Source organism: Symphalangus syndactylus, chromosome 11, assembly GCF_028878055.3.
Source record: "Symphalangus syndactylus isolate Jambi chromosome 11, NHGRI_mSymSyn1-v2.1_pri, whole genome shotgun sequence".
Classification (NCBI taxonomy): domain Eukaryota; kingdom Metazoa; phylum Chordata; class Mammalia; order Primates; family Hylobatidae; genus Symphalangus; species Symphalangus syndactylus.
Genome location: NC_072433.2, coordinates 56,986,433 through 57,011,097, shown reverse-complemented (window position 1 = coordinate 57,011,097; position 24,665 = coordinate 56,986,433). Strand labels below are relative to the sequence as shown.

General features: G+C 43.7%; 1 long non-coding RNA gene across 1 annotated transcript; it reads right to left on the bottom strand.

Annotated features, from left to right (window-relative positions):
- Window positions 1-4,410: 4,410 nt before the first annotated feature.
- Window positions 4,411-17,584, bottom strand: LOC134731790 (uncharacterized). Its single transcript, XR_010114377.1, has 3 exons — window positions 17,516-17,584; window positions 13,212-13,316; window positions 4,411-4,471 (listed from the first exon to the last, which is right to left on the bottom strand). It is a non-coding gene; the product is annotated as an uncharacterized lncRNA (long non-coding RNA).
- Between the last annotated feature and the right edge of the window lie 7,081 nt (window positions 17,585-24,665).

The window sequence follows — 24,665 nt, the reverse complement described above, 5'->3', positions numbered from 1 at the left end:
ATAAATCAGGATGAAAGACTAACGGGGGTGCGGGGGTGCTATTTTACATAAAGAGGTCAGGGGGGCTGGGCGCGGTGGCTGTAATCCCAGCACTTTGGGAGGTTGAAGCGGGCAGATCACGAGGCCAGGAGTTCAAGACCAGCCTGGCCAACATAGTGAAACCCCTTCTCTACTAAAAATACAAAAATTAGCCAGGCTTAGTGGTGTGTGCCTGTAGTCTCAGCTACTTGGGAGGCTGAGGCAGGAGAATCACTTGAACGTGGGAGGTGGAGGTTGCAGTGAGCCAAGATTGCGCCACTGCACTCCAGCTTGGACAACAGAGTGAGGCTTCATTTCAAAAAAAAAAAAAACTCGGGGAGGCTTCTCAGAGGAAGTGACTTTTGAACAGAGTTCTGGAACAATCCGCAGTATATCCTATGAATAGTAGAAGGAAAAACATCCCAGGCAGAAGAATCTGCAAAGGCCATGAGTTAGGGGTGCTCCGTGACATCCATCTGCCCGTGAAAAGAACTGGGCTCAATAACTTGAATGACGCTGACAGATCAACTGCGAAAAAAGTTTAAGAACGCTTACTCTGCAAGGTTTTCATGAGGATTACATGAGATAATCACTGCTTAGGCATGTGTAATGTACAAAAGGTGCTCGAAGAACAATTGCTGAATAAGGAGAGATAAGTTTGATTCTGGGTTTTCCAGATTCCCTAATTCACAAGTAGCTGCTGAGCATCTATGATGTGGAGGCTTCTTGATCAGCCGTCCACGTCATTATCTCTTTTGACTATCCTAATTACTATAAGAGCTAAGTTCTATTATTGTGAAGTTCATATGGCATATGGGGAAACTGAGGCAGAAGAATGTTAGGTTACCAGTCCAAGGTCCCAGAAGCAGAGAGGAGAAGCCAGGCTTTGACCTCAAGAATCTGATGCCCGAGCCCCTGGGGGTAACCACGTGCCACCCTGTCTCCTTGAGTTACTTGGCCCAGAGCCATTGTCATGGAGTTACGGGTCCCAGAGAACGGATTCTGCAAGAGGAATAAGCAGAGTGATGAAGATCAGGTGGCACCTGTTTCCCAGAGGAGACTTTTCTTCTGATGCCACATTAAGGGGTTGCCCTTTCTCTCTGCTGCCTCCATATGATTTATTTCTCAATCGATATTAGATTATCATTTTTGAGACAGAGAGACCCTTTGCACAAGAGAAGCAAAGTGAGGAAGCCCAGGAGAGAGAGGGATTCTGCCATCTCAGTGATTCCTGTAGGTGCTCCCAGAACTCTCATCAGACCCTCGGAGCTTCCAGACCCCAACTTCAATGCCATGTGCTCTGGAACACTCTCCTTAACCAGTCCCACTTCCATCTCTCCGCCACGCCCGCTCCCTCCCTCTCTGCCCCCACACACTCGCTCTCCCTCTCTCTCTCTCTGTCCCTCTCTTTCTCTCCCCCTCTCTCTCTTTCCCTGTTCTCTCCCTCTCTCTCTCTCCCCCTTCTCTCTTTTTCTCTTTCTCGCCCTCTCTCTTTACCTCTCTCTCCCCACCTCCTGCTCTCTTTCTCCCCTCTCTCCCCCACTCTGTCTCTCCTGCCTTTCTCTTGCATGCTCTCTGCCCCCCTCCCCCTCTCTTCCTCTGTCTCCCTCCCTCCCCCTTCTCTTTCTACTACTCTTTCTCTCTCTCCCTCTCTCTACTTCCCCTCCCTCTCCCCCCCACTCTTTCTCTCTCTCCCTCTCCTTCCCTTCCCCCTCTCTTCTTCTCCCTAACTCCCCTCTCTCTCTCCCACTCTTTCTCTTTCCCTTCCCCCCTTTCTCTCTCTCTCCCCTCTGTCTCCCTTTCTCTCTCTCCCCCTTTCCCCCTTCTCTCTCCCACTCTCTCTTCTTCCCTCTCTCCCTCTTTCTGTCCCCCACATGCTCTTTCTCTCTCTCTCACTCTGTCTGTCTCTCTTTCTCACAGAGACACACATGCACACAACTAAAATAAGCCCCCCTCCTCTCTGCTCCCACATCCCCATATTTCTTCTCTCTTAGCCTCAGCACAGCATCCTCCCTATTGTTAGCTTGCTGGCCTTAGCCGAACTCGCCTAAAATCATTAATGTGTATTAAGTGATTAGAGTCAGGCAGAGCTGGATTAAAGACCCAGCTCTATCATTATTAGTTCTGTAACCTGAAGCAAGTAACTTATCCCTTTCCTGGTCTTCTATTTTTTTTTTATAGACTTAGGGGAACAGTTGCAGTTTTGTTACATGGATATATTGCCTAGTGGTGAAACCTAAGCTTTCAGTGTAACTATCATCTGAATAGTGTATGTCGTACCCATTAAGTAATTTATCATCCCTCAACCCCTCCCACCCTCCCATCTTTTGCAGTCTCCAGTGTCTATAATTCCTTTCTGTGTGTCCATGTGTACATATTTTTTAGTTCCTGCGTACAAGAGAGAAAATGCAGCATTTGCCTTTCTGTTTCTGAGCTATTTTCCTTAAATAATGGTCTATAGCTCCTTCCATTTTGCTGCAAAAGACACGATTTCATTCTTTTGATGGCTGAGTAGTATTCCATGTTATATGTACCGCAGTTTCTTTACCCTATCATCCATTGAGGGGCACTTAGGTTGATTCCATGACTTTTCAATTGTAAACAGTGCTGTGATAAACATACGAGTACAGGCGTGTCTTTGATATAATGATTTCTTTTCCTTTGGGTAGATATCCAGTAGTGGAATTGCTGGATAAAATGGTAGTTCTATTTTTAGTTCTTTGAGTTCTATGAGAAATCTCCATACTGTTTTCCATAGAGGCTGTACTAATTTACATTCCCACAGTGTGTAAACATTTTCTTTTCTATGCATCCTCACCAATATATGTTTTTTTTTTGACTTTTTAATAGTAGCCATTCATTGTGGTTTTAATTTGCATTTATCTGGCCTCATTTTTTAAAAATCTGTAAGTAAGGATAATAATGTAAATACTTTATAGGATGATTACAAGTATTAAAGGGTTAATCTTATAAAGGTAATGAGCACAATGCCTGGCACACAGTTAGCCTTCAGTAAGGATTACCTGCATGGTTATGCACGTTTCCCAGGGTTCAGAGAGTCTGCCCAGCTTGTTCACTGTTGTATTCTCAGCGCCTGGCATGATGCCTGTTCCACAGTAAAAGCTCGATTATTATTTATTGAGTGACTTAATGAGCGCATGAAAATCAAAATGGAAAAGGTGAAGAAGGAAAGGAGGCATAACTTGTGGTTATACCCTGAGCATGTTCGTTTAGACACATCCTTTCCTATAATTCTCACAATAGCCTCATGGAAATAGAGCTCATTGTTTTTCATTTTACAAAAGAGAGGGGAAATGACCTGTCCAAATGGCAGAGCTAAATAACAGAGCCTATTTTTTAAACAACCACAGAAGGGCTCCCAAAGTTATTACTGGGAACTCCAGCCCTGGTAAAGTGTTAATACTATCGTTGAACCAACGGAAAATAGAACTGGGAGACAGGCCAATCCGTCTGGAGGATGGAGACTGGTGACCCACCCATAGGGTGAAATTTGGTCAATGGATGAGATTATTTGGTTTGCTCAATGTTTCAAAAAGTGTCAGGTCTACATATAAAATTTTAGAAATTTCTCATAAAATCTGGACTACTGGCTTTTTTGGAAAATCCAGAAGCTCTCCAAACTCAAGGCCTCTGTTCCTGCATGAAAGCAAGAGCTGGAGCTGGCTGGCCCCCTTCTGCAGTGCCATAGCCCCCTTCTCCAGCCCCTCACACAGTGCTTGCTGGTGTACATACAACCAGCCTGCTTCATTGCTCTGTTATCTCTTTCCCCTCTTTTGGCATCTAACATTCCCGAGCCAGTTCAACATTTTCAATCAAAAGGCGGGACTACTGAAGCCCAGAGAAGAGAAGTGGCTTGCCTGAGGCCACAGGCTTAGTGATAGGATCTGGAATTTTAATTCTCCTTCTCCAGTGATCTTTACACAAATGCATCATGAACATGTCCAGGAAGGCTTCTGGATTCAATATGCCATGCCTGGAAATGCCCACAAATTAAAATGACTGCTACAGAGTCCATTTCCAAGAGGAATAGTCAGTGTCTCTTCTTAAGGGTGCAAGGTAAAAGGAAAAAGAATCCTGACAATCACAGGAGTTAGGAGCTGAGACAGGAGACCCCCAAAATCAGTTTGTGCCCCATCCCCACTCCCAAATCATTCATTGTCATTCAGAAAGCTAGTAGGATACCTGGCGTGGTGTTCCAGCATTAGAGACCTTCCTGCTGTTACAGAATCAGAAATTGTTAGCCAGTATTTACGTTTTCCTCTAGAAGCCTCAAGATGTTTCTGGGACGTGCCCAACCATGGGATCCTTCTGCCTCTGTGATGGCAGAGAATCAGGAGGCCAGAGACCACATTCAATGGCTCAGTTCCTTTTGTGATATGTTGCACTTGTCAAATCTTCAAAGCCCAGCATCTTAGTTTAGTGACACAGCATTCTAGAAGCACAAATGTGGAAATGTAGAAAATGTCAAATAATGAATGAGCTTTTTGGACAAGGTTAGTCAACCCTAGAAAGTAAGAGAGGGAAAAGTAGTGCAAAGCAAACGAACTCTTTGGACTAAATAAGGAGCGAGCGAGGGTCTCTCCTGTGGTCTCAGATGTTGTCCCATTCTATGTACCCTCTGCCAGAGTTGCACCAGAAGTGTCAGCAGGTAAGAAATTTCATGTATTGGCAACCCCCATAGGGTGTGTGTGCGTGTGTGTGTGTGTGCGTGACACTCCTGGAGCACAGTGTGATTTCTCATGCACAGTCGATCCTTCTCCTGCTACATAAACACCCTTACATCCAATAGTGCTCCCATCTGTGAAAGGCCAATATGTGAGAAAGTGATTTGTTTATGCTACTAAGAGTAAGCACGAAACAATATATATTGTTGTCTTAGAGAAAATGGAAAAACAAATCAGATTTGTGCATTGAAAGTCAGTGATTACACTGGCGATGCCCATAGTACAATAAGTACAGACTTGATTATTTCTAGACGCTCATTTACTTGGTGTTCTTTGTACTTAAACTGATACTTTGAGTGGAGAGAGGGAGCCCTCCCTGCGTGATATTTATGCTTTCAAGCCTATTTGCTCGGGATGTATCCGTGCCTATGGGTGAAGTCCAAGCTCTCCAGCAGAGTCTGGCCCCTGCTGTCTTCTCTAGCCGCATCCAAAGGCAGTGCTTCTTCCAGCACCACCCTGTAGCCTACACAATGGCCACACCAACCTCCTCACAGATCCCCACATACTTCGTACACACTCACATCTCCCAACATGAGCACATGCTGTTTCCTCTGCCTGGAACAATCCCTTAACCATGCATGTGGAAAATGATTTTTTTTTTTTTGAAATGGAGTCTCACTCTGTCACCCAGGCTGGAGTGCATTGGTGCGATCTTGGCTCATTGCAACCTCTGCCTCCTCGATTCAAGTGTTTCTCCTGCCTCAGCCTCCCGAGTAGCTGGGATTACAGGCAGCTGCCACCACATCCAGCTAATTTTTGTACTTTTGGTAGAGATGGGGTTTCACCATGTTGGCCAGGCTGGTCTCGAACTCCCGACCTCAAATGATCAGCCTGCCTCGGCCTCCCAAAGTTCTGGGATTACAGGCGTGAACCACTGTGCCTGGCTGGAAAAAGAATTTATACTTGAGTAAAGGTCAAATAATAACCCATAACCTCATCCCCCGACTTCTCAGCAGAGTCCACCACCCTTCCTCTTTCTTTCTGGTGGCTTTTGGGTATCTGCCTCATAGTACTTATCCTGTCCTATTGGAATAATCTGTTTATGTGCCTGTCACCTGCAGTCAGCTATAAGCATCTCTCAGGTAAGAATAGCTTCTGCATTTCTGCATCCCCAGCACCTAATACGAAGTAAAAGAAGCACACACATAAATGTTTGAAAAATATATGTTGAATTGTGTTAATAAATGAATTAGTAAAAATCTTAGAATCTCATATTGGCTTCCTATTTTATTGATGAAAGAGTCTAATGATGGGCCGCTTTAAAGTACCTCTTGTAAAAATCACATGCCCCCACCTCTCTTTTAAAAGCTGGCCTGGACCTTCCAGAAAAGTTGGGTTGGTGCAAAAGTAATTGTGGTTTTTGCATTGTTTAAATTTGACATTTGATATTGGAATACATTCTTAATAAATGTGGTTATGTTATGCATCATTAAATGCACATGTCTTGCTCTATGTTTTTTGCTAATGACTTATTACTTGCTGTTTATTTATTTTTTTTTTAGACTATGGAAGTGATATTAGAAGAAAATTTGAGCAATTTTCTTATTCGAGTTCAAAACAGGTCATAAAGCAACAGAGACAATTTGCAACATCAACAATACATTAGGGCCAGGAGCTGCTAACAAACGCACAGTGCAGTGATGGTTCAAGAAGTTTTGCAAAGGACACAAAAGACTTGAAGATGAGGAGCATATTGGCCGGCCATCAGAAGTTGACAATGACCAGTGGAGAACAGTCATTGAAACTGATCCTCTTACAACTACACAAGAAGTTGCTGAAGAACTCAACATTGACCATTCTAAGTCATTCGGCATTTGACGCAACTTGGAAATGTGAAAAAGTTCAATAAGTGGGTGCTTCATTAGCTGAGCAAAAATAAAAACAAATCGTCATTTTGAAATGTCGTCTTCTCTTATTCTATGCAACAACAATGAACCATTTCTCAATCAGATTGTGACATGCAATGAAAAGTGGATGTCATATGACAACTGAAGATGACCAGCTCAATGGTTGAACTGAGAAGAAGCTCCAAAGCACTTTGCACCTTGCTGTTTGCTGGTCTGCTGCCGGTCTGATCCACTACTGCTTTCTGAATCCCGGGGAAACGATTACGTCTGAGAAGTATGCTCAGCAAATCAATGAGATGCACTGAAAACTGCAAGGCCTGCAGCGGCATTGCTCAACAGATAGGGCCCAATTCTTTGCGACAACACCTGACCGCACGTTGCACAACCAATGCTACAAATGTTGAACAAATTTGGCTATGAGTTTCCACTTGGGCGAAACAGTAGATGGGAGGAAAGGCGTGAACCACACAGGATTATCTTTGTTGTTCACTTAGCTAATGCTTTTGAGTTCCTGCCATGTACCAGTCACCATGCTAAGACATGGAGATGCAGCAACGAATATAACAGACCAAGTTCCTGTCTTCATGGATCTTAAGATCCAAGTGCAGGGATCAGATCAGCAAACTAGAACACGTGCTAAAGTTGCCCCACATCTGTTTTTGTAAATAAAATTTTATTGGTTAACAACCGTACAAATTCATTTACACATCATCTATGGCTGTTTTTTCTCTACAGCAGCAGAGTTGAGTCATTGTGATGACATTGTGTGGTCCACAAAGCCGAAAATATTTGCCAATCTGGCTCTTTACAGAAAAAGTACCTTGCTTTCATGTCTTGTGGAAAACGCACACAATAAATAATTAAACACGGCCAGGCACAGTGGCTTATGCCTGTAATCCCAGCACTTTGGGAGGCCGAGGCAGGTGGATCACCTGAGGTCAGGAGTTCGAGACCAGCCTGGCCAACATGGTGAAACCCCATCTCTACTAAAACTGCAAAAATTAGCTGGGTATGGTGGTGGGTGCCTGTACTCACAGCTACTTGGAATGCTGAGGCAGGAGAATCACTTGAACCCAGGAGACGGAGGTTGCCGTGACTCGAGATCATGCCATTGCACTCCAGCCTGGGCAACAAGAGTGAAACGCCATCTCAAAAAATTAAAATGAAATAAAATAAATAATTAAATACACTAATGACTCAGCTTATCCATGTATTCCTGTGTGATATTTCTGTAAGACAATGTAATGCAGAGTAATGAAGGGTAAGGCTGGTGACCTTAAGATGATCAGGTGAGTCTGTCTTAGAAAGTGGTATTTTCACTGCAACAGGTAGTATAAGACAAATGCCCTAACGTAGAAAAGAGTCAGGACCCAAATGAAGCCAGAGTAGCCAGCTAGATTCATGGGGAGAGGACACCATCTGCCATACAGGCAAGATTCCATCTATGCAGGGCTTTGCAGGGCACAGGAAAAGGGTTGGGTTTTAATTTTATTGCAACAAGAAATCCTTGAAGTCAAGAACTGAACTGACCACTGTAGCTCCAGTGCACAGAATGGATTGTCTGGTGCAAAAATGCAAGTAATGCAATCAAGTGACTGCACTCAGTCCAGGTGTGGTGAAGATGGGCTATGCATGTGCCGAAACTTTTACCATTTTTGCAGGGGTAGGGAAAGTGGGAAGGTAGAGGATATAGTAAGGTAGTATTTCTAGATTCTCTCACAGTTAGGTGTGGCCACTAGGCTAAGTTTTAACCCATGAAAAATGAGCATAAATCGTATACCCCTGCCAGGCCTGATCCATAAAACTTCACTGCATTTTCCTCCTCCAGGCAGATGAGCAATCTTTAAAGCCATATTCCAAAGATGGTGGGGTCACAGCTACAGAAGACCAGGACTCTGGATTGCCATTTGAAAGAGAGTTTCCCACTCATTGGGAGCACCCGTTTTGAACTTCACATAAGAGTGATATAAACATTTATGATAGGCCGGGCGTGGTGGCTCACGCTTGTAATCCCAGCACTTTGGGAGGCCGAGGCGGGCGGATCACGAGGTCAGGAGATCGAGACCACGGTGAAACCCCGTCTCTACTAAAAATACAAAAAAAATTAGCCGGGCGTGTTGGCGGGCGCCTGTAGTCCCAGCTACTCGGAGAGGCTGAGGCAGGAGAATGGCGTGAACCCGGGAGGCGGAGTTTGCAGTGAGCCGAGACTGCGCCACTGCACTCCAGTCTGGGTGACGGAGCGAGACTCTGTCTCAAAAAAAAAAAAAAAAAAAAAAAAAACATTTATGATATTTGAGTAATTATACATTTTTGGGTTTGTTTGTTACAGCATTATTTTGACTGTGGTCACTGATAGCTCAGATTAGGGGTGTGGTTGTAGAAACTTGATTACCCAGCAGCTATGGGTGTGCCAAGCTGGCTTAGGGTCCTGGGTAAAGGTCAACATCTCTCTTACCTTTTGCAACCTTTCCCAGGAAGTAAACACCATTCAGCACTTAGCTGGCCCTTTCTGGGCTCTGCTAGTCCTCTTGGATACCTGCTTACCCCAGTGCTTCTGGCTTTTATGCCCCCCAGAACTTCCCTGCTCCCCAGGGACTGTCTGTTTGATTCCAGTTGCCTGGGCAGCTCTACCTCGTGCATAATGATGTTCCATAGCCCATGTTTTATTTCTTGGGTTTTCAATCCTTTCATAAAAAATGCATGATGGATGAAAGGTTTTACATACCAAACAGGCCAGAGATTTAGGGCGGCCAGCTTAGTGATTCAAAAATGTTCTTTTTCTTGTTTTTAATTTTTATTACAATTGCTCTGGAAGAAATCTCTATCACTTGATATTAACAAATGTAGCCACCGAAGCAGATGCGCATACCCACAAACACCAGGAGAATTAATTACCTACAGTTAGATCCGTTTCATCCTTTTTTTCCCAAAGCAATGCTGCAAAGACAAGAGCTTTATTGCAGTCGGCCACTAGCTTCGAGCCTTCTATTTCTGCACCCGAGCCCACCAGGCAATGGAGATGACAAGAAAACTTCACTGGGGAGACCCCTGGGCATACTCTTCTGGCCAGATATGTCCTGGAGTGACAGTTATCTTCTAATTTAACTAGAATCTGAAATCTGAGAGGTGTAAATTCTAACAGTAAAACTAACAGCACCTCACATGCAGGCAAAGCTCTTTGCTTACAAAAGTGCTCACACATCTGTTAGCTCCAATGGCTTCTGCAAGGGAGAGAATAAGGCATCTGAAATTGCTGCCATACCTTGGTTGCAATAATATTAGCTATCATTCTGTGCACTTCTTATGTGCTAAGCACTGTTTTTAGCACCATACATACATTAACTCATTTAATGCTCGTAACATCCCAATGGTCTCATTATCTTTACATTAAAGAAGAGACTGAAGAATAGACAGGCAAAATAGCTTGCCCAAGGAAACGAATCTAGTAAGCAGTGGAGCAGGGATTTGAACTCAGGAAGTCTAAATTCAGAGCCTATGGTCTTAGGCACTATGCTGTTTTGGAAAACTCTAGATTTAGAGTTAAGATGTTCAAATTCTAGCCAAAATTCTTTCATTAATAAAATAAGTTTTTTAGTCTGGGGAAAATTTGTCTGTTTTTCTTAAACATAGCATCCTCTTTTTCTTATTGTAATAGACTGTTAAATGAATCTATAGCTTTGTTCACACCTCCTTGCATCCATGCCCCTGGGTTGGCCCCTCCCACCTTGGCACTGAGCTTGGTCATGTGACTTGTTTTGGCCTGTAGGACAATAACAAAGGTGATTCTGTCATAAACTTAAAAACACTTGTGCAACGAGAATTGTCCTCTGTTGCTGCTCTTGGGAACCCTGTGACCATGATGTGAATGGCTCTAGGTGAGCTAAGAGCCACTACACAATAAGACACACATAGTAATCACCCCAGCTCAGGTAGAAACAACCTCCAGAAATGTGAATGAGATCATGCTAGTTCATTCAGTCCTAGTAGAGCCACCAGTCTTTCAAGATCAGAAGAACCCTTAAGACAACCTACAAAATAGTAACAAAAAATAAATGTTTGTTATTTAAAGTCACTAAGTTTTGGGGTGGTTTTTTATAGATGGATGGATGAATGGATGTGTCAATGGATGTGTGGATGGATGAATGTGTGGGTGGATGAATGATGGATGGATGTGTAGGTGAGTGGGTGGGTGAATAATTGGATGGATGGATGGATATGTGGATAGATGTGTGAGTTGATATGTGGGTAGATGGATAGATGTGTGGGTGGGTGGATGGATATGTGGGTGGATGGATGGATGTGTGTGTGGGGTGGATGGATAAATGAATGGATGGATGGATGGATGGATAGATGGATGAATGTATGAGTAGATGGATGGATAGATGGATGGATGTGTGGGTGGATATGTGGAGGAGAGTGGATGGATGATTGGATGAATGAATGTGTTGGGGGGGATGAATGAATGGATGGATAGATGGATGGATGAATGTGTGGATGGATGTGTGGAGGTGAGTGCATAGGTGAATGGATGTGTGGGTAGATGGACAGATATATGGATGTGTGAGTGGAAGGATAGATAGATGTGTAAGGGGGAGTGAATGGATGATGGATGGATGAAAGTGTGAAGGAAGTGGCTGGATGATGAATGTGTGGGTAGATGGATGGATGGATGAATGGATGGGTGTGCGGGTGAGTGGGTAGGTGGATGAATGAATGATGGGCAGATGGATGGATGTGTGTATGGATGGCTGAGTGGATGGATGGATGGATGTATAGGAGGACAGAATTGATCATGGATGGATGGATGTGGAAGTGGATGAATGGATGGGTTGCTAGATATGTGGGTGGATGGATGGATCGATTGATGGATGTGTGGGTGGATATGTGGCTGGCTGGCTGGATGTGTGCATGGGTGGATGGATACATGGATAAGTTGATCAATTAACCTATCAATTGGTCAACCAATCACTGAAGTAATTATAGAGAAAAGATGGAAGAGAATAAAGCTCAGGCAAAGTAACCAATGCTAAGGCTATTGCAGTAGATGTGGTGGTGAGAATCAGATATTAAGAGATATTGAGAGGCATTTACAACTGCACTTGGTAGCCAATTGAATATGGAGGAACAGAGAATCAAGGAAATGACTCCTAAATTTCTGGCTTAGGTGATGGGGGTTGGTGGAGTCATTTACTAAAAAAGGAAACTAGAATAAGGACAATGTTTTCTTGTACCCCCCCATCCACATTCACATAGATTGCCATCTTGAACATAGTGCCATGACTTGTACCTAGAAGGACAGATCGACTGAATTTTCAGGGGTCCTCCCTATTGTGATCCCTCTAGGATTCTCCTTAATACCCAGCACAGCACTAGCAGTCAAGGGAGTTCTAGAGAATTCTTGCTGAACAATACCTCAAGAGTACATCTTCATGACCAAGATGTCACAACAGGGACATAGAACTCTCTTGGTGGAGTCAGGACAGAATCCTGTCCACAGGTGCCCCAAGGCAGCAATGACCAACACATGTCCTGCCCAGCTATGACCAGGGGCAAACAGCCCAGGTTTTTTCTTAACAATCCGGTGCCCACTGTGAACAAAGAGATGCCAAGGCCATGAGCATCAGTCTTATGTAAGGCAACCCCTTTAGAAAGAGGCACTGCAGTTCAGTGGTCCAGAGAGAGAGAGAAATGCATATACCACTATGAAAATGCTTCCAATAGCTCTTCATAATATTTTTAAAAATTAATATAAAAATAACTTTTCATAAAGTTAAATTTATTAAAAATGTAAAGGAATGACCTTTATTCTGAGATTATGCCTTCCCTCCTTTTTTATGTGAGGATGTCCCTCCTGTATGAATTGATGATAATAAATGGTAGTTCTTGTATCTTTCTAATGACCTATTCAACAATATTAGAAATCAGTAACTTTATGTGAATTCTGGTTTTGTGTTTAATTTTAATGACAGTGGTACAGTAATAGTCAATAGATGCCGGTCATTAACCAGACACTGTCCCAAATGCTTAATGTGTAATAACGAATTTGATGTTCAGAACCACCCTATGAAGTGGGTGCTTTTGTTATTTCTACTTTCACATGAGCAAAATGAGACCAGAGATGTTTAATGAGTTGCCTGAGGTCATATAAATGTAGATTTCAGACTCTGCATTACTTGTGCGACTTGGTGAGCCTGTTCCAGTTAGTTCACTCATTCCCTCACATATTCAACTAGTATTTACTGAGCACCACCCATGTGCCTGGTGCTATGCCAGGCATTGGAGATGGCACAGCAAACAAGACAGAGTGTCTGCCTTCCTGTATTACAGTAAACCAGGAAAGACACAAAGCAATCACTTTGGCTCATAGGTCCAATAGGGACCAAAGATGCTACCGGGACATGGTCATATGAGGTGGACCTTCTACTGGGAGGATCAAGTAAGGTAAAGATTTTTCCTTTCAAAGTCTCACTTGAAAAATACCTCTTTTTTTTTCCTTTAGAGGATCTCCTTTTTTTTTTCTCCTTATTGAAACTCACACTGCTAATAAAGACATATCCAAGACTGGGTAATCTATAAAGAAAAAGAGGTTTAATAGACTCACAGTTTCTCTTGGTTGGGTCGGCCTCACAGTCATGGCAGAAGGCAAGGGAGGAGCAAAGGCACATCTTCCATGGCAGCAGGCAAGAGTACATGCGGGAGAACTCCCCTTTATAAAATCATCAGATCTCGTGAGACTTATTCACCACCATGAGAACAGGATGGGAAACACCTGCCCCCATGATTCAATTACCTCCCACTGAGTCCCTCCCATGACATATGGGAATTATAGGAGCTACAATTCAAGGTGAGATTTGGGTGGGGACATAGCCAAACCATATCACCATAAATTTGGAATTTGTGCAAGAACGGCCTTCACTAAGTCAAATGAAAAAAAAAAGGTCAGGCCGGGCGCGATGGCTCACACCTGTAATCTCAGCACTTTCAGGGGCTGAGGTAGGGGGATCATCTGAGGTCAGGAGTTCAAGACCAGCCTGGCCAAAATGGTGAAACCCTATCTCTACTAGAAATGCAAAAATTAGACAGGCATGGTGGCAGGCATCTGTAATCTCAGCTACTTGAGAAACTGAGGCAGAAGAATCACTTGAGGCCGGGTGCAGTGGCTCATGCCTGTAATCCCAGCACTTTGGGAGGCCAAGACAGGCAGATCATGAGGTCAGGAGATTGAGGCCATCCTGGCTAACGCGGTGAAACCCCATCTCTACTAAAAAAATACAAAAAAAATTAGCCAGGCGTGGTGTCAGGTGCTTGTAGTCCCAGCAACTCTGGAGGCTGAGGCAGGAGAATGGCATGAACCTGTGAGGCGGAGCTTGCAGTGAGCCAAAATTGTGCAACTGCACTCCAGCCTGGGAGACAGAGCGAGACTCCATCAAAAAAAAAAAAACAAAAACGAATCACTTGAACCCAGGAGGTAGAGGTTGCAGTGAGCTGAGATTGTGCCATTGCACTCCAGCCTGGGTGACAAGAGCAAAACTCAAAAAATAAGAAGAATAAAAAAAATCAGACCAAAAAATGAAAAGAGGCCAGGGAAGACTGTTCAGTCTCCCTCTAACCTAGGAAAAAGGAGTCCTGACAACTTATACCTGAAGAAGGAGAACACAATTTCTCCCCACCTTCCACCTCATGCCAATGAGATCGAATCCAATTCTGGAACTGTGCACAAGGGAGCAAAAATCACAAACAGACTTGTCAAACATCAACTGCTCTCAAAACCCACTATGTATCAGAATCTCCTGGTGGAGGTGGATTTAAAAACACGGATTATAACTCAATAATTCTAAACTGTCTCTCTGACATCTATATTTTTAACATTCTCCCAAGGCAGTTCTTACGCACTCCAAAGTTTCAGAACTAGTAGTGTGTGTCTCTGTTCTTTCCTGCTTCATGCCTCCATGCCAAGGTCTTTCTCACTTCACCTTCCCCTGTGCACATGTGATGGTGCGCTCATTTCAAGTATGGGGGTCAGCTGGTGACTGCATTGGGATTTGGGTTTAGGAGGAAGTAGAAACTCTCACAGTTCTTTAGAAGGTGCTATTTTCTCTATTATCCCAGCTGTTCCTGAGACCCTCCCATCAGGTGTGGTCCATTGGGCCCTCTAATAGCAAGGTGATGCCTTGTTGGCTGTTGAGATCACTCAATAACCTCTCAGCATTCCACGTATAATAACCTCTCAGCATTCCAAGTAAGGAAGCAATGTGATTGTGAGTGCAAGAGCGAGACAGCTCTGAACTCTAGCTGAATTCTATCACAGCTCCTATTACTTCTGACAGCACTATCTGGCCCAGTTCATCAGGTAACCAGCACATGGGCTCTGTGAAATACAGACCATGCCCCTCCTGGAATTAGCAAGGGTGTCATTTGCAGGGAGCAGCAGACTAGAAGTGGTAATTCTAAACCTGTGCCAGGATCTTTCTCCATCTCTAGTGTGCTAACATTTGGTGTAGCTCAGCAGATGGGAGGGCTGGATTTGGGCACACAGCTGTGTCCTAGACAAAGCTGCTTGGGAAGAGAGCCTACATCCAGATTGAGAGATCTCGTTCACTGAATGTGGTATGATAATCTGTATTCCTTTCTAAGGCCAGCTGAGGTTCACTTCAATCTGGCCAGGACTGCTTGGCTGATGGGTTGGAGGCAGAAGTTTGGGGTACAACATGGAATTTCCCATCTCTGGTTCTCCTCTTCCTTATCCTTTTTCTTACTTTTATTCACACCTGAGAAATTAACACACTAATAAGCCCTATTCAAGATGGTGGGGTTGGGTGACCCTACTACCAGAGGGTACATTCAGGCACATAGGGTGGAATACTTTACTAATCAGCTAAGAAACAGAAATAAGAGGGTATTATTGTAGAGAGAATATCTTGGTCTACTGGATTGAACCTCAGTGTCCACATCTGTAAAGTAGAACCAATACGGCCTAGTACAAAGTGCTTCCGACAGGCCACAGGTGGCACCTTGATATTGTGTGTCTGGTTGTTGTTAAAGTTGCAGCAGAGTTCTCTCAAACCCGAGGACTGAAAACCAATTAAAAGGCAAGTTCTTGGCCGGGCATGGTGGCTCACGCCTGTGATCCCAGCGCTTTCTGAGGCAGAGGCGGGCAGATCACCTGAGGTCAGGAGTTCGAGACCAGCCTGGCCAACATGAAGAAACCCTGTCTCTACTAAAAATAGGAAAATTAGCTGGGGGTTGTAGTGGGTGCTTGTAATCCCAGCTACCCGGGAGGCTGAGACAGGAGAATCACTTGAACCCGGGAGGCAGAGGTTGCAGTGAGCTGAGCCAGGGGTGACAAGAATGAAACTCTATTAAAAAAAAAAAAAGGCAAGTTCTTGTACCACTCTGCCTCTATAAAACAGGCTTTCTTTACCAAGGACCTGGAGAAAAAGAGTTAACAGGAAGGAAGGCTTCAGGGTTAGTAGTAAAACAGAAAACTATGGTTTGGGCTTTGAAATGAGAACTGCTAATGAATGGGATAGACTTCTAAAAAAAAAAAAAAAAGGACTTTAACTTGTAGTTAGGGCAGAAACAGTAGGAAAGAAATATAAAAGGAAAAGTAGATGAGGCAGAACCTCACAGGCTCCTGTAAACAGCCTTAGCCCTGCATGGGGGAGAGAAAGTCTGAAGCTGATGTGAGAGGCATCTTTTCATTTTGAAATCCTGACAGGGTCCACATGAAAGAAGCAGGGGAATGCCAGAGGGATATGGAAATGGAAAGTTGGAGTAATGTGCTATTCCTTTTTGCATTGATAGAAAGAAATACCTGAGAGTGGATAATTTTTAAAGAGGTATATTTGTCTCATGTTTCTGCAGGCTGTACAAGAAGCAAGGTGCCAGTATCTGCTTCTGGTGAGGCCTTAGGAAGCTTCCACTCATGGTGAGAGGGAAGGGGATCCGGGATGTCACATGGCTAGAGAGGGTGCAAGAGAGAGAGGAAGAGGTGCCAGGCTCTTTAACAACCAGCTCTCCTGTGAACCCATAGAGCGAGAACCCACTCTTTACCACAGGGAGGGCACCAAGCCTTTCAGGAGGGATCCATCGCCATGACCCAAACACCTCCCTCTAAGCCCCACCTCCTGCATTGGGGATCACATTTCAACATGGGATTTGGAAGGGACAAATAGCCGAACCACATCAAAGAAGTTGAGAAAGTCTTCACTGCAGTAGGAAAAGTGATGGCCGCAAAAGGTGTTTATGCTCACACCTAAGTAAGAAGAGCTGCCTGAAGCCTGAGAAATTCAACAGCGAAGAGACATGGTGTTTCAGGTAGAAGCATGTGACAGAGAAAATTGGCTTTCATGACATCGAAGGAGGTACACATGCGGGAAGTATCACCTAGCAGGAGCCCCATTGCTGAAATCTGAGAAACTTGAGACCAGGACCTTGGACAGAGCTCACATGAGCTCAGAGGACAGAGGGAAATAAAGGCATCTTAAATATGAAAAAGGGCTGGGCGCGGTGGCTCAAGCCTGTAATCCCAGCACTTTGGGAGCCCAAGGTGGGCGGATCACGAGGTCAGGAGTACGAGACCAGCCTGGCCCACATAGTGAAACCCCCATCTCTATTAAAAATACAAAAAATTAGCTGGGCGTGGTGTTGGGTGCCTGTAATCCCAGCTACTGGGAGGCTGAGGAGAATCGCTTGAACCTGGGAGGTGGAGGTTGCAGTGAGCCGAGATCACACCATTGCACTCCAGCCTGGGCGACAGTATGAGACTCCAAAAAAAAAAAAAAAAGTACAATATGTGAAATAGGGGCCAAAAAAAAGATGCAAAATTGGAGGCATCCCCACTGCACATTTTCAAACTCAGCTAGAAAAATAACTACCTAAAGCTAATATTTACTGAGCACTTACTGAGTAGCAGGCACTCCTGTAAACTCTTACATGGTTCATCTCATTTCATCTCTAAGAGTATACAAATTACACATTTCAATAGAAAAGGCAATGGGGTGGTGAAAATTCTCTGAGATTTGACAAGTATGATGTCACAATCAACCCTTGGGTTGGAGCTGTTTAATTGGGCTTTAGGATTACAGGACTGCAGATGACGCTGGACAATTGACCTGAATGTACTAAAACTGAAATGCCATTCCCTTTTTATTTACTCTGATTTCCCTCTATGCTTGCTGCTCTCAAATAAAAATGAGACTTTTTTTTATAGTCTAAGGCTGGTTGCAGCAACTAGATGGAGATTGTAGGAACCATTTGGACTCTGCCTGAAAATATCTCCCCTTTTTTTGAGATGAATACTATTTTACAAAAAAAAAAAAACAAACTTGTGTTCACCCTATGGTTCTGATAGCTCCAAATATTTGGAAAGATGGGATACATGAGAGACATTGGTTTTGAAGTGTCTAACTTTGAGAGACTAAAGAAACAATAGCAGTTCAAAGGGAGACAGTGTAGATTCCAGTTGCATCATAAGGCAATCAGAATCTTATGAAATACCAGAGCGAGGCATCTTTGACTGTAACAAAGCAAAATAAGAAGGTTATGGAGTAAGAGAAAATAATTTTGTATTTTTTATTTCTCATGCTTCTCTGGAAACATAAGGCTGATTTGGAAAAGGAAGAAATGGATCGTGTTAGCTTTAATAAAATAAGAAAATTTTGAAAGCATTTTATATTGCCAATATCCAGTTATAATTGGACAATTTTATTATTTCAAGAATGCTATGTAATACTCTCTGGAGAACTTGTGTAAATATATAGCTAAGCATAATTTTTACAAACAAACTGGACCATTAGTTTTACCTTGAGATGCAGGGTAGAATCCCCTGGAAATTTTTCCCAAAATTAAAAAGAAGTTAAAATCCAAATATGTTCTAGGGCTCTGTATTAGTCAGGGTTCTCTAGAGGGCCATGACTGATAGGATAGATGCATATATGAAGAGGAGTTTATTAAGGAATATTGACTCACACGATCACGAGGTGAAGTCCCACAATAGAACATCTGCAAGCTGAGGGGCAAGGAACCCAGTCTGAGTCCCAAAACCTCAAAAGTAGGGAAGCTGATAGTGCAGCCTTCAGTCTGTGGCTGATAGCCCGAGAGCCCCTGGCAAACCACTGGTGTAGGCCCAAGAGTCCAAAAGCTGAAGATCTTGGAGTCTGATGATGTTCAAGGGCAGGAAGAATCCAGCACGGGAGAAAGAGGGAGGCCAGAAGCTTCATCCAGTCTAGTCCTTCCACGTTCCTCTGCCTGCTTTTATCCTAGCCATGCTGGCAGCTGATTTTTGTAAGGATTTAATGAGATGATGTATGAATGGATGTAGAATGCTGCCTCACACTCTATGCAGGCTGGGTCTATGTCTCCCATTCCACTGTCTCAAATGTTAATCTCTTTTGGGAACATCCTGTCAAACACACCCAGGAACATTACTTGACATCTTTCAATCCAATCAAGTTTACACTCAATATTCACCATCACAGGCTCTATATGGCCCAGTTTTGACATGAGATCACATTTAGAGAATAACAATTGCCATTTGTTGCATGCTTACATTATGCAAGACAGCATTCTATGTTCATTCATCCATCAGCTCATTTAATCTTTACAAAAGCTCTTGTGAGATGGGCCCTGTTATTAGACCTGGTCCAAGTCACCTGCTACCCCTTGGCTGAGTTAATATAATGATCTCCTAACTGGTCTCCTTCATTTTACTCATGAATCCCTGCAATTGTTTCTGACATGCCACATTCAGAGGGATCCATCTAAAACACAAATTACATAAAGTTTCTCCTCTGCTTAAATCCCTCCCATAGATCCCAATTGCACTCAGCATAAAAGCCAAATTTCTTATTTTGGCGTACAAATTCCTGTCTAACCAAATACTCTGTTAACCGTCTGACCTCACCACTGCAAAAAAGGGCCGGGTGCAGTGGCTCATGGTACTGCAGGCTGTACAAACCTGGTGGCCATCCTCCTTGCTCACTTCCCCCCAGCCATGCTGGCATCATTGTTCCTTGGATATGCACTCTCCTGAAGCCAATTTGGCTTTCATTTGCTCAAATGTCACCTTAATGAAGCCTACTCTAATTACTCTATTTCAAATTGCATTCCACCCACCAAGTTTCCCCATCTCCTCTCCCCTGTTCCATTTCGACACAACACTTTTTATTTATTTATTTATTTATTTATTTATTGTATTTGTTTCTCATTGTCTGTCTCCTCACATAAAAATGCAATTCCCAAGAGAAAACAGATTTGAGTTTGCTTTATTCACTGGTGTAAACCAAGCACCTAAAAAACAGTGCCTACCACATATGGACACCAATAATCATTTGCAGAAAAAAGTAATAATTCCAGTTTTAAAATGAGGAAACTGTGAAACTGTGGCATGGAAAAATTAAAGAACTCACCCAAGGTCAAAGCCCAGGTAGCTTGGCCAATAAAGCCAATGCATTTATGTCCTCCAAAAAATGCAATTCATTAGCCAAAATGGGAGTTAAACGTGACTTCTATCAGAAATTCCCTTCACTCCATAACTTTTCCACCACAGACTCCTGTCTTTTCTCTCCCTCACATAGATGGAGATCTATGTCTTACAGAAATAGAGAGAGAGAGAGTGAGAGAGGGAGAGAGATATGATAGATAGACAGATGATAGATGATAGATAGATAGATAGATAGATAGATAGATAGATAGATAGATAGACAGACAGACAGATAGATGACATTGATAGGGATAAACCCACAAGGGAAATCCTTGGCTCCTTCCTAATTACTCTCATTTACAAAAAGTAGCCCAGACTCTCCAGTGAGAGGGAGCTGGAGGCTGAGAATAAATGAGGAGTTATCAATGTTAGAATACTGACTGGGGCAAGGATTAAGCTATTAACATCAATACATTTAAAAGTGTGGGCTGGGCGTGGTGGCTCATGCCTGTAATCCCAGCACTTTGGGAGGCCAAGGCAGGTGAATCACGAGGTCAAGAGATCGAGACTATCCTGGCCAACACGGCAAAACCCCGTCTCTACTAAAAATACAAAAATTAGCTGGGGGTGGTGGTGAGCACCTGTAGTCCCAGCTACTCAGGAGGCTGAGGCAGGAGAATTGCTTGAACTGGGAGGCAGAGGTTGCAGTGAGCTGAGATTGCGCCACTACACTCCAGCCTGGCAACAGAGCGAGACTCTGTTTCAAAAAAAAAAGTGTGTTCTTTTGCAGGTATACCCTATTCCAGTTCCGATTTAGTAGATCTGATTTAGTAGATGAGGTCCACCAGTTTTTTTTTTTTTTTTTCAAACTTTACAGGTGAGTCTTAAGTGCACCTCTTGTTAGGAAGCCCTGGAGAGGGTGTGTCCTCTTATTCTACTCTATAGTAACTGTGGAGTGGCCTTGGTTGAACCAATGGACTGGTGTCTTTTTAAAGACTTCTTCAGACAAAGTTACAAAAGTGACTGAACACTCATCTGATTGCCATGTTTTTGAATCAGTTGTAAAGATTGGAAGAGAGCCCTACAAAAAGCAGGCATGGCTTTTCTAGGACTTCATCACCCTCCTCCTTTGAGGAAGCAGCAACACACCTGACTCTTCACAGCCCTGGATGATAAGAACATACTGTTCATAGAAGCAGATTTGCAGCCCTGTCCTCCTCTCTTTTGTGGGTTAAAGATCCAACTGGATCATGGCCCAAGAATGTAAAGTCTTCAATTAAACACCTTGTGTCTTGTGCAGAATGCCCTATTGAGTCTGACATTCCCCCTGCAGTTTGCTTCTCTGTCATGCCAACACGTCCATCAGCTGCCGCTTCTAGGAGAAAAAAGCTCACCTTCCTCCTCCACTTTAGAATGCCAACAACAAGCAGATAAACTTCAGAGTAATGGAAATCTGGGACCAGCCACCTAGATTCTCAAGACATTTTCCTGCTCCCACAACTTGAGATTTCATTCCTATGCTGGGCTCTCACGGTTCTATGCAGACCAGAATAATTAGGTGTTAACCATGTAGCGTGTATTAGTCCATTCTCACACTGCTAATAAAGACATACCCGAGACTCGGTCATTTACAAAGGAAAGAGATTTAATGGACTCACAGTTCCACCTGGCTGGGGAGGCCTCACAATCATGGTGGAAGGTAAATAAGGAGCAAAGATGTGTCTTACATGGCAGCAGGCAAGAGAGCTTGTGCAGGGGAACTCTCCTTTATAAAACCATCAGATAGTATGAGATTTATTCACTACCATCAGAACAGTATGGAGGAAACCACCCCCATGATTCAATTATCTCCACTTGGCTCCACCGTTGACATGTGGGGATTATTACAATTCAAGGTGAGATTTGGGTAGGGACACAGCAAAACCATATCATAGAGTCTCACTCATCCAAGTAACCTGCCTGCTCCCCAGCCACACTCAACAACCGAACTTGGGTATCTACTCCTATAGGAGCTGTCCTGCCCTATTCTTGTGTCAACTATGACCAGAAAAGAGCCATGGAGACTCAGCCCAGCCCTGGCTAGAAGTGACAACTAGACCAGCTTTGTCAAAAGTCTGATATCTTTGTCCCTGGAGTGGGTCCTGAGCAAGTCATATCCTTTCTTAGCCACACAAATATACAAATCCGGAAATCCCAAACCCTTATTGACTGGTTAGAGCCTTCACTAGCAGTCTCCTTCCTATGGGGGAACAGCACCCCCTTGCACCGAGGCATCAGTGGAGGTCCTAACACAAATTGAACTGAAACTCCAGGACGGGATGATTTCACCCAGGCTGCCACTGAGTAGCTCACATTGTGGTCCTCACTACCAGGACCAAACACACTGAATAGTAATGCTTGCCCACTCAACCTCAGAATAGGAACTTCATACATCCCCACTGCTGACTTCCTCCACCTCTTCCACAGCCCTGCAGCTACAGCTGAGACCACTCAAGCAAAGACACCCACTCCCCCCAGATGGAATAATTCCCCCAAACCCCTCGATCCCCTACCCTTCCTTGCCCTCATCCCAGGAGCTGGCACCCTCGAGCCACCCAGATGGAAGCTTTCTCCCAGATGCATCCTCCAGAGTGCAGCCGCACATGGGGAAGCTGACACAATGTCTTCAAACATTTTTAATTGCCCTGTCAAACTGACAATTATAGAACTAATTATTGAGGAGACAATAACAGATACACTGACTGAATCAAGCGTCAACCGAGTTTTTATGTAATTATGCAATTTAATGAATTGAAGGCTACAGTAATGGACTATTGCTGGTTAATTAGGGACTCCCTTTATGCTAATAATGCCATTTATTTTTGACTAGCTGTATTTATTTTCAGTGTCGAAAGCATTGGACACATCTTCCTCTGACACTGGCATGTTGAGTGTTTTTCAGAGGGTTTGGCTGCCAATTGTGCTATTTATAGGCAGCAAGCTTATTCCATTCACTGACTGAAGAGCTCCAAAAGCTCCTATTATATTACAAGCATCTCATTTTAGACCTAGAATAGATTTTAATTATCCTGCTAGTTGGGTGAGTTTCCCTGTCTTCCTTCTCCTGAGATCTGGGGGACAGAAAATTAAGGGGTGTGGCAGATGGTCCCCAAACTGTACCCCGTCAAGGTCACCCCATGCAAAAAGGCAGAGATATCCTTTTATGCTTTATACTTATTCCCCAGCCTCCCCTGTTCTCCCTGGATCCCTTTCCTAGCACATTACATGATGAGAAACCAAAGTGTAGAGCAGTGATTCTCAACCAGGGGCCAGGGGATACTTGTCAATGTCGGAGGCCTTTCGGGTTGTCACCACAAGGGCTCAAGTAAGGAGAGGTCAGGGAAACTGCTGAGCACCCTGCAGTGCACAGGACAGCTCCATAAACAAACAAAGAATTATCTTGCCCAAAATGTCGATAGGGCTGAATTTGAGAAATCTCAGGACAGAGTATCAATAATCACGAAGCAAGTGGATTTTTGCCACTCCAGTTCTGCAGAGGAAAACAAATATTTCGCAGCATCTAAACTATGATAGAACTGTCAAAAGTATGTGAAGTCAGCTGCATAAATTGTGAAACATGAGTCACAGTTATGTTTGTTCTGAAACAGCGTAAAATCTCACAGGATTCTTTTTCTGTTTATGAAAATAGAAAAATGATGAGCATTCTTTCCCAGAAAAAGCCAGGGTTCTTGCCTTTCTCTTTGGTCACCTAACACCAATGAATGCAAACTTGCCTGTGATAGTTGTTAATTATCTGGAGCAAAACGCAAAAACAAAGGAGAATGTGATCAGGTTTTCATAAAGCAAAACTCAGCCAATTTTTCATTTTCAGATTTCATTTTCTTCCTGCTCTCTAAGAAGACATCTTGTGTTTTGCCTACCCAGCTTTCTTTCTTTTCCTCACTTTTTAAAAGAATTCTCTCTCACTCATTTTCAGTCTGTTGGTTTGGATGACATGAGACACACCACTAGCACTCAAGGTGGCATGAGATCCAGGCCAGGCCAATCCTTGCAGACTATTCTCCAGCTGCCTCATCAATTTGTCAAGTAAGTGTGAGTGACCCAGGAGTTAGCCTGTGGCTTTTGATAAAGCAGATGGATTTTATTCTTGTCAGCTAGACTGGACTCTGAAATGGTGAATATCTGGAGCTGATTGAGACATCTTTGTCACACTCAGAAGAAAACATTCCTAAGATATGAAAGTCCAAGAAGGTGAGGGAGGTGGAGGAAGGGAAGGAGGAGCAGAGGAGGAGGAGGAAAATGAGGAATGAAGGGGGTGAAAGAGGAGGAGAAGGAGGAGGAAGAAGAGTTGAAGGAGGAGGAGGAGGTAGAAAAGAAGGAGGAACAGGAAGAAGAGAAAGAGAAGGAGGAGATTAAAGAGGGGGAGGAGAAAGACAAAGAATAGAGGAGGTGAGAGAGCAGGTAGAAGAGAAAGAGTAGATGGAAGAGGAGGAGGAGGAAGTAAAGAAGGAGGAGGAGAAAGGAGGAGAAAGGAGAGGAGGAAGCAGAGAAAGAGAAAGGAGAGGAGGAAGCAGAGAAAGAGAAGGGAGAGGAGGAAGAAGAAGAGGAGGTGGAGGTGGAAAAGGAGGAGAA